This window comes from Vulpes lagopus, chromosome 6, assembly GCF_018345385.1.
Source record: "Vulpes lagopus strain Blue_001 chromosome 6, ASM1834538v1, whole genome shotgun sequence".
NCBI lineage: Eukaryota > Metazoa > Chordata > Mammalia > Carnivora > Canidae > Vulpes > Vulpes lagopus.
In genome coordinates, this window is record NC_054829.1 from 25,881,013 (window position 1) to 25,891,440 (window position 10,428).

Below are 10,428 nucleotides of genomic sequence, written 5' to 3' on the forward strand. Positions count from 1 at the left end.
TAGGCTAGCCTTGAAGGTAGGGGTGGGGGAGCATGGCTGGAGCCCAGAAACTAGCCTTAGATGACTGGGTAGACTTTGGGGCTTTCTGAACCCCCAGGATGCATCTCTTCCTGAGGCAGCTCCCCATCCCTGGTGGTGCTGAATAGGGAGGTTTTGGAGAGCTCACTGCCCCCACCTCAGTGCAGGCCCCTTTTCCTTCCAGAAAGGACTTTCTCCAAGGGCTCCATTCCCACCACCTTTCTCTGAGCATCCCCCAGGCGTGGGGCTCAACACCTCTTACTCCCAAAGCCTGACTGGGCCAGAACTGCTTCTCTCAGGGGGTCAAGGTGCCTATCCCAGGACACCTAGTTTTCAGAGCCCCATAGGAAGGCGGGGGCGAGTAGTATCTGGGCTTCCGTCCCCTCCTGCAGCTCATCTCAGCCTAGGGGCCTCAGATAATCCCAGAGGAACCAGTCCTATCCGCCCGTCTAGTCCCTGCTGATGGGGGAGGTGAAGGCCGCCGGATTGCAGGCTTTGGTGGTAGCTCCCCCCAGGGGCTTTCCTGCCCAGCTTTAACCCTTTGGAGTGCTGGGGCTAGCTGCTACCCTCCTGGGCTTTCATTCCACCCACCTCCCCTCTACAGCCTGACCCCTGGCTACCAATGTAAAATGCACCCCACACACAACAAACCAGTGTGGGTTATGCCCGAGCTCCACAATTATCATTTCCTCCTCTGCCAATCCTGAACCCTACACTTACCACCTAGATCAAAAATCCTATCAATCACTGGCTCCCAAGAGCACGGGAAGAAGGAAGGGGCCCATCAGATGTGAGCTCAAATCCAGTCCCTGGATCAAAATCACACCAGCCCCACCCGTCGTGATGGCAGCCGCCCCAGGCAGCGGCTTAGACCTGTCCTGGACTTGGATTTGAATGCCAACCCTGCCCCTTACTGGAGTATGGCCTTAGGCGAATCATTTCAACCCTTGGAGCCCAGATTTAAAGGTTACCGGGGCACCACCTTTGCCGCAGAGAATTGCAGGCATAGATGCAACGAGATGATGGATGTAAAGCATTCAGGTCCGTGCTTGGCATTCCGAGAGTCTGTTGCACTCCTCAGCCCCTCCAGTTAATTTTTAATTATTTTTTAGGTCCTTAATATAAATGTGGAATTTTAAAAGTTTCAGAAAATAGTGGTTATCTTGTCGAAGGAATTGGATACTTTAGCTTTCCAAATTATCATTCTTGTGTTGACATTTTATAAGGCATCTACGCTCCTTGCTAGCATTTTAAAAAGCAATGAAGATCATTTTCAAATTCTTTAAAAGGCTAATGGAATCTTTAAAAGAATATTTTAAAAAGGAACTAAAGGTTTGTGTGGTGCTTCCATCACCAAGGTACAAGTCTTTTTTGTAGACTAATTGGGAAAATTTAGAATAATTGGGAAACTTTCTAAAGTAGAAAGAACAAAAAGTTACCTATAATCTCATTGTCCAAAGACAGCTATTGTGAACATCTTGGTATATTTCTTTCTAATCTAGTTTTTTTTTTTCTTAGACTTAAACAAATTAAATATTCTCTTTCCAAAAAATCCAAATGGTACAGAGTAAAAAATAGAGTAAATTGAGCAAGTCTTCCCTTTCGGTTCCTAACACATTCTCTTCACTATGCTTATCTGCCAGTTCTTTTTCTGTGCATTTACAACGCGTATAAGTTTCTGATCTTTCTATGCATATTTTTGTTCTATATTACACATTTTTTAAAAACTGCTTTTGACTAATATACATTATATTTTATATACCTAAAAAATAACATTATTCAAAATGCATGTAAATTTTGGTTCAAGAATTTACAAAAGGATTCAGGATTCAAATTTCAGCCCTGTCTCTAGTTTCCCTCTCCAAAGCAGCCAATGTTGTTTCTAGGGTACCATCCAGAAATATGCATAAACAAGCAAATCTCTGAGAGAGTGCTTTTTTCCTCTCTTTGAAGCACAAAGGGTAGTACACTAAATCCTTTTACTCATCTGCTCTTCTCATTTTATTTTTTTTATTAAGATTTTATTTATTTATTCATGAGACACACAGAGGCAGAGATGCAGGCAGAAGGAGAAGCAGGCTCTATGCAGAGAGACTCGATCCTGGGACTCCAGGATCAGGCCCTGGGCTGAAGGCGGCGCTAAACTGCTCGGCCACCGAGGCTGCCCTATTTTTTTTTTTTAAGATTTTATTTATTTATTCCTGAGAGACACACAGAGAGAGGCAGAGAGACCTAGGCAGAGAGTAGGCTTCCTGAGGGGAGCCCAATGAGGAACCTGATCCCAGGACTCCAGGACTCCAGGACTCTAGGACTCCAAGACCACACCCTGAGCCAAAGGCAGATGCTCAACCACTGAGCCACCCAGGTGTCCTGTCCCTCACTTTATTTTTTTATCAAGTCACCCTTGTCCAACAAAATGATATAGAGCCACACGTGTACTTTTACATTTTCTAGTAGCCACACTAAAGCCACACTACTTTTACATTTTCTAGTAGCCACAGTTAGAAGACTTAAACTGAATGGACGGAGGGATCATTGAATTGAACAGGTGAAATTAATTTTAACAATATATTTTATTTAAACCAATGTATCTGAAATATTATCATTTTGACAGAAATCAATATAAAATTATTTTAACATAAAATTATTGATGAGATCCTTCACATTCTTTTTTTGTACCAAGTCTTCAAAATTCAATGTATTTTCCATTTGAGGCAAATCTCATGTAGAATTAGCTACATTTCAAATGTTCTATAGCCATATGTAGCTGGCAGCAAATGTACTAGTACATATCTAGATGTAGCAGGAATTCCATTTTATGAATTAGCATAATGTACTATCCAGACTTCTATTGGAGAACATTAAGATCATTTCCATCTTTTGCTCTTAAAACAAGCTACAATGGGTAATCTTGCACATATGTAGGTATAGCTATACTTTCAAAGTACACTGTAGTAATTTGTATAGATTTTCACCAAATTTCTCTCCCTGGAAGTTGCACCAATATATTTCCCTAAAAACAAAGTATGGAAGTGCAATCTCCCTACCCCTGGGCCAGCACAAAATGTTATCACTGTCTTATCTTTGCTAGTTTAATAGGTGAAAAATTAGTTTCTCGGTGTGGTTTTCTTTTTTCTTTTTTTTTTTTTTTTAAGATTTTATTTATTTATTCATGAGAGACACAGAAAGGGAGAGAGAGAGAGAGAGAGGCAGAGACACAGGCAGAGGAAGAAGCAGGCTCCATGCAGGGAGCCCAATGTGGGACTCGATCCCGGTTCTTCAGGATCACACCCTGGGCTGAAGACAGGCGCCAAATTGCTGAGCCACCCAGGGATCCCCTCGGTGTGGTTTTAATGTCCATTTCCTCATCATAAGAGAGAACATTTTTCTTTCTTAAAGATTTTATTTATTTATTCATGAAAGACACACAGGGAGAGAGAGGTAGAGACACAGGCAGAAGGAGAAGCAGGCTCCATACAGGAAGCCCGATGTAGAACTCGATCCCAGGACTCCAGGATCGTGCCCTGAGCTGAAGGCAGGAGCTAAACCACTGGGCCACCAGTGCTGCCCAAGAGAACGTTTTTCTTTTCTTTTTTTTTTTCAAGAGAACGTTTTTCATATATTTTTGAACCAATTCGGTTTTGCTCCTTATGAATCTCTTTTTTTTTTTTTAATTTTTATTTATTTATGATAGAGAGAGAGAGAGAGAGGCAGAGACACAGGCAGAGGGAGAAGCAGGCTCCATGCACCGGGAGCCTGATGTGGGATTCGATCCCGGGTCTCCAGGATCGCGCCCTGGGCCAAAGGCAGGCGCCAAACCGCTGCGCCACCCAGGGATCCCATGCTCCTTATGAATCAATCTCATTTGCCCATTTTGCTATTGATTATAAACCTTTTTCTTACGTTTAATGAGAGTCTTGTATAAAGATCATCTTTGGTCCGTGGTAGAAATTACAAATATTTTTTCTTTTTTCTTTTTTTTAAGATTTTATTTATGTATTCGTGAGAGACACAGAGAGAGGCAGAGACATAGGCAGAGGGAGAAGCAGGCTCCATGCAGGGAGGCCAGTGTGAGAATCCATCCCAGGACCCCAGGATCATGCCCTGAGCCAAAGACAGATGCTCAAGCACTGAGCCACCTAAGCATCCCAACAAACATTTTTTTCTGGGGGTACCTGGCTGGTTCAGTCAGTAAAGCATGCAACTCTTGATCTCAGGATTGTGAGTTCAAGACCTAAATTGGATCTGGAGATTACTTAAAAATAAAATCTTAAAATAAATAAATAAAATAAAATATTTAATTTTTTTTTTTTTTTTTTTTTTTTTTTTATGATAGTCACAGAAAGAGAGAGAGAGAGAGAGGCAGAGACAGAGGCAGAGGGAGAAGCAGGCTTCATGCACCGGGAGCCCCACGTGGGATTCGATCCCGGGTCTCCAGGATCGCGCCCTGGGCCAAAGGCAGGCGCCAAACCACTGCGCCACCCAGGGATCCCTAAAATATTTTTTAATAAAATAAAATATTAAGACAAACTTTTTAATAAACAAATGAATAAATAATGTGTTTTTTTAAATTTTGTTGTTTATAATTGGACTTTGCTTATGGTAGTTTTTATCCTGAAGAAATCTTTTTATGTTTACATATATTGACCATTGACCATACCTGCTTTTTTTTTTTTTTAAGATTTTATTTATTTACTCATGAAAGACACAGAGAGAGAAAGGCAGAGACTCATCCTGAGACCGCGGATCATGCCCTGAGGGGGGGGGGGCAGGTGCTCACCCGCTGAACTACCCAGGCGTCCCTATACCTGCTTTTCTTTAATAGATTCTAGATTTGGTGAAATTTTAATTTACCTTTATTTAAACTGTCAAAATTAGGTATTACAAAATTAAAGTCTTGGTCATCAGGTGTCCAAACACCAAAAATCCCAGATTCCCAGCAATAATTAAACCAAATCCTTACAAGTAGCCATCTTTAGTTAATATGTACCTTGCCTGGAACAAAATTCAGATTTAAGAAGCAGATGAGTCGGGAGTAATCCTTCACTTATAAAAGGACATACAGGGAAGCCCGGGTGGGTCAGTGATTTAGCACCGCCTTGGCCCAGGGCATGATCCTGGAGACCAGGGATCCAGTCCCACATCAGGCTCCCTGCATGGAGCCTGCTTCTCCCTCTGCCTGTGTCTCTGCCTCTCTCTCTCTCTCTCTCACACGAATAAATAAATAAAACCTTTTAAAAACTAAACAAACAAACAAATAAATAAATGACATACAATAGAAAAGCTTCCTTCAAATAATGAATTGAGATAAGCAATTAACTGGGTTTAAACATAGAGGTGTCCAGGACTTGTATAAGTGGGGGGTCACCTGCATTTGCCTCACCTACAAAAAAATAAGTTCTGAACTGAGCATCTATTTAGCACTGGCTAGGCAGTGCATAACCGAATAGAGCCGTGGGATGTCACCGAAGGGTTGAAATTCCAGCTCCACCCTTGTGTGCTGCTGAACAAGTTTTCTCATGTATCCAGATCTAATTCCTCACTTAAAAAAATGATGAGAATAATACTGGAGAGGTTGCTATGAGGATTAAATGAAAAATGGCTTATGAAATTCTTAGCACACGTCTAATGATAAAGACTCAGCAAACGACACTGCTATTCCATCTAGCTATACTACTCATTCTCTACAGAGATTTAAAGGATTCATCCCTCTCCATTCGATTAATTTAACCACTCAGTACCTTATTAAATAATTTATATACTAGTTCATCATGCATTCAATCATTTTTTATTCTGTTGTTCACTTACTCATATGTTTGCTCATATACTGGCAGATATCTGAGCTCCTACTGTATGCCAGGATACAGGGATAGTGATGTCTACAGACTTGCCTCTAGACTTTAGAGTCCAAGGGTTGAGGCTCAACAATCTTTTCGAGTGTTCCACACATACCACCATAAACACCTATTCTTGCATTTACTGTACGAGAAAGCCCTACATCCAATGGCTAGCAGTTACTCCATGATGTCATAATCTCCCAGTTTCCTTTCTTTTTCCTTGGTTCCTTTTCTTTTCTTTTTGTTTTAATATTTTATTGATATATTCATAAGAGAGGCAGAGACATAGGCAGAGGGAGAAGCAGGCTCCTGGTGAGGAGCCTAACTCAGGACTTGATCCTGGGCCCCAAGGATCATGACCTGAGCCAAAGGCAGATGCTCAACCACTGAGCCACTCAGCCATCACCTTTGGTTCCTTTTCTTCTCCCCCTTCCACATCCGCCCCATCACTCTTCCCTTCTACTCTTCCTCTGCCTCTGCCCAGGCCTTTTCTACCATTACCAGAGTCCCCTGGTGATTACCAAAAGACAGATAACAGCTCAGACTCTGGAGTCCAGCCCATCAGAGTTGACTCTCAGCTCCTCTACTTCCAAGTTAAGGAAACTTAAACAAATCTGACCCCTAGTTTCCTCATCTGTGAAATGAAGATGGTATCTACTTTATTCTAATGATTGAATTAAACCATGATGTCACTCCTTGGCTGTCAAAAAATGTTTAGTACCAGGGAGATAGGATTATCAATTCAAATCACAATGGGTTGAGCAACTACTCTATGCAGATGTGCTCAGTGCTATGAAAGACACATAAGGGGCTAATGTAGTTTCTTCCAGGCAGAAGCCACAGCCCAGGTGGGGACATAGTGAGTACCCCAGAAGAGCTGCCATTACTTGTTATTACCAAAGAAAGGAACAAGTGTTTTTTGAGCTGCTCACTCCTGGACACTGGACTTGCTCAGAGACCTGTGCTGAGTAGGCTGTCAGGCTGTTGCTGGCTTCTCTGGTTTCATTTGCAACTCCAGTCTGGAATTATCTATATCTTTAAAGTCATTCAGTTTTGTGGTAGGTTTGAATATGGACTGTATCTTAGCATATACTAAGGAATTAATGTTAATTTGTTCAGGCAGCCTGGGTGGCTCTGCAGTTTAGCTCCGCCTTTGGCCCAGGATCAAGTCCAGCATCGGGCTCCTTGTGGGGAGCCTGCTTCTCCCTCTGCCTGTGTCTCTGCCTCTCTCTCTCTGTGTCTTCCATGAATAAATAAATAAAATCTTTTAAAAAAATGTTAATTTGTTCAAAGCGATCATAGTAAAATATGTCACAAATTTTCAGATATACATACAAGAAATTAGGGATGGAATGATAGAACCTCAAGTATTTGCTTTTTAAGCCCATAGTAAAAGAAGGGGAAAGGGTAAGCTACATATGTCAAAGGGCTGATAGTTATTATTGAATCAGGTGCTTTGGTGTACCTGGGTGGCTCAGTGGTTGAGCATCTGCCTTCAGCCGAGTCATGATCTTGGGGCCCTGGGATTGAGTCCCACATTGGACTCCTCTAGGGGAGCCTGCTTCTCCCTCTGCCTGTGTCTCTGCCTCTCTCTCTGTGTCTTCCATGAATAAATAAAATCTTTAAAAAATTAATCAGAGCTTTGTTTTTACCATTCATTCAGAGTGATTCATTATGCTATTCTTTAGTGTATTTCATAGATTTTATAATAGAAAGGTGAAATATGCGGATCCCTGGGTGGCCCAGCAGTTTAGCACCTGCCTTCAACCCAGGGCGTGATCCTGGAGTCCCAGGATCAAGTCCCACATTGGGCTCCCTGCTCAGAGCCTGCTTCTCCCTCTGCCTGTGTCTCTGCCTCTCTCTCTCTCTTTGTGTCTCTCATGAATAAATAAATAAAAATCTGTATTAAAAAAAAGCAAAATTGAACAATTTATTTTATTTTATTTTTTTTAATTGAACAGTTTTTTTTAAAAAAGAAATCACTGGTCATTGGCTGCAGGGATTGACTTTTTTTTTTTTTTTTTTTTTAGGGATTGACATTTACTTTGTAGGGCCTTTGCTAGGTGCCCTTAGAGTAATGGGCTTCACACAGCAGCTGTCCTTAGGGAATTTACCTGGAGTCGGAAGAAGGCTTCTGGATAACTAGCCCCTCCCCTGGCCCCAAGGGAACAAGCTCAGGCACCCAACTAGGAGAACAGCCCGGCCTCAAGCAAGGTTTCAAGGGCTCATGGTCCTCTCCCCACAAGTTCATTGCATTTCTTCTATCACCTCTGTTTCATCTGGAAAGAGGGCGAACCCAAGGTCACTCAATTGTTTTGGTCTTAATCTCAGGCCAGATGCCCTTGATTTGGGTCAATTCTCAATGCCTTCCACTGCCGCCATCACACTCAGGTAAACACTTTTATGAGTTTCCTTCCAGAGTTTCTTTTTGTAATTACAAGCAAACACAAACACCCTCCAAGTATGTTTCGGATAGGCTTAAAACTAACAAACTAAATTGAAAATTAAGGAAAATTGCTAAGTGTTCCAGGTAAAAAGCCAAGCCTGGGAGTTGTTAGCATGTAGATAACAACTTTAGATAAGATCTAAAGCCAAGGGAGTGGAAGTGATAACAGGTAATGGAAGAAGATAGGAGGAACAAGAGGAAGGAAAGGGACCACCCCATAGAGTCGGCTGGAGAAGAAAAAACAAAGTGAAGGAAAAATCAAGAGAGAGGTATTTCTTTTTTGAGAGATTTTTTTTTTTTAGATTTTATTTGTTTATTCATGAGAGAGAGAGGCAGAGACTTCCATGCAGGGGAGCCTGACGTGGGACTTCATCCAGGGACTCTCCAGGATCACGCCCTGGGCTGAAGGCGGCGCTAAACCCCTGAGCCACCTGGGCTACCCTTGAGAGAACTATTTTAAGAAGAAAGGAGTTAAGTCGTTAATTGTGGTACTTGCTTCTTCTTTTTTTTTTTTTTTTTAAGATTTTATTTACCTATTTATGAAAGACACAAAGAGAGACACAGGTAGAGAGAGAAGCGGATCCCATGCGGGAGCCCAATGCGGGACTCGATCCCAGCACTCCGGGAGCATCCCCTGGGCAGAAGGCAGACGCTCAACCGCTGAGCCACCCGGGCGTCCCATGATACTTGATTCTAATGTGTAAATAGGTCTATGTAAACCTATTCAGAAAAATAGCCATGTTAAAGAGGGAGTTCAGAGTAAAATGTATTTTCTGGTCCCGTTTTTGCAAAGCCTATCTAATTGATATGTACCTACACTTGTTCAGTGAGAAGAAACATTAAAGAGAGCAAACTAATAGGGGAATAACGTGGTGAGCATATTTGTGGGAAGAGGTGGCTTTTTTACCTCGCACACTTCAGTTTGGTTAGCATTTTTTACCATAAGTACACATTCTTTTTGTAAATAAAAAAGATTTGTAAAAGATGAGAAACTGGGCAGCCCAGGTGGCTCAGTGGTTAAGCGCCGCCTTCAGCCGGGGGTGTGATCCTGGAGTCCCCGGATCAAGTCCCACGTCAGGCTTCCTGCATGGAAGTCTCTGCCTCTCGCTCTCTCTCCCATGAATAAATAAATAAAATCTTAAAAAAAAAAAAAAAAAAAGATGAGAAACTACTGGTTAGAGCCATCTATATTCAGTATTTCTCTCTCTCTTTTTTTAACACTTAAGTAAACTCTGTGCCCACTGTGGGGCTCGAACTCCTAAGCATAAATCAAGCATCTCATGCTCTACCAACTCAACCAGGTGCCCTTGTATTCAGAATTTCTGAGGCTGTAGAGATTAAGATTAAAAGCACTTGGCTTTAGGGGCACCTGGGTGTCCCAGTTGGTTGAGTCTCTGACTCTTGATTTCCGCTCAGGTCCTGATCTCAGGGTCCTAGGATCAGCCCTGGCCAGTTCCCCGCTCAACGGGGAGTCAGCCTGTCTCCCTTTTCCCTGCCCCCTCCCCTCAAGCTCACCCATGCTCTCTCTCTCCCTCTCTCTGAAAATAAATAAATCAATCTTTAAAAAAAAAAAAAAAAAAAAAAAGCACTGGCTTCAGAGCCTAATAAACCAGAGTTTAAACCCAGCTCTAGCCCCAGGAACAAATTAATCTCTCTAAAGCTCAGTTTCCTCATCTGTAAAATGGTGATTATAATGATAATTACCTCATAGATTGTGATAAGGATTAAATGAGGAAATGCAAATAACAGCATTTAGTACAGTGACTGTGACAAAAGGCTCAGTTAATATTGGTGTCCTTTAAAATGGTTTCTACTAGGGGGTGTCTGGCTGGCTCAGAGCATGGGACACTTGATATGAGGGTTATGAGTTTGAACCTCATGTTGGGTATAGAGATTGGTTAAAAATGGAATCTTAAAGAAATAGTTATTAGATCAAAAGATAAAATGAGGGGATCCCTGACTGGCTCAGCAGTTTGGTGCCTGCCTTTGGCCCAGGGCGTGATCCTGGAGACCCGGGATCGAGTCCCAGGTCAGGCTCCCTGCATGGAGCCTGCTTCTCCCTCTGCCTGTGTCTCTGCCTCTCTCTCTCTCTCTCTCTCTCTCTCTCTCTCTCTGTCTCTCATGAAT